A 686-nucleotide genomic window follows, 5' to 3' on the forward strand; every position below is an offset into this window, starting at 1 on the left:
TCAAGGGGCCAGGAAATAGGACATGGATATCTTTTGGGAAGGGGGCCTTCTCATTCCGTCTTCCACAAAAGGCATCCATCAGCTACTCTTAAATTAGCAGCTTAATGAGTCTCAGGATAGTTTTTAAAATTCTTGGTCAATTTATGGTAATCGTAGCATGGTTTATTGTAACATCTGGCCACAAAGGACACCTGTTTAGGAGAACAACAAAACAATAAGTTGAAATAGACCATAGAAAGGGTGGCTCCACCTTATAAATACTATGTGCAGGATATTTATATCAACTTCTAGTCACCTCCCAGTGACTTCCTAGAAATACCTACCAGAGCGAAAATAACCAGTTCCATATTCTTTTCTGGGTCCCTTTTATCCCTAGTCCTGCTGATTCTTTTTTGGGTGTTACACAGAATACATAAAACATACGTCTGTTTTTGGATCTATGGTGTGTTTGTACCCAGGCACCATCACCACCTGCCACAGATCTTGTTAATGAACACAACTGCTTCAACTCAACTTTGCTTCAAATCTTTATTGCCTGAGGTTAACAGATGTTTGTTTCTTTGTTGAGGTCCTCCACATTCTTGCTCCCATTCCCTCACCACCAAATAGTGCCCTGTCCAGCCCCAGTATGCTCTCCTTTGTGTGTGCTCCTTCTTTAACTCTCCCCACTTTGCTCTTCGGCTTTG

This window comes from Otolemur garnettii, unplaced genomic scaffold (assembly GCF_000181295.1).
Source record: "Otolemur garnettii isolate 467f Iridium unplaced genomic scaffold, OtoGar3 scaffold00013, whole genome shotgun sequence".
NCBI classification, from domain to species: domain Eukaryota; kingdom Metazoa; phylum Chordata; class Mammalia; order Primates; family Galagidae; genus Otolemur; species Otolemur garnettii.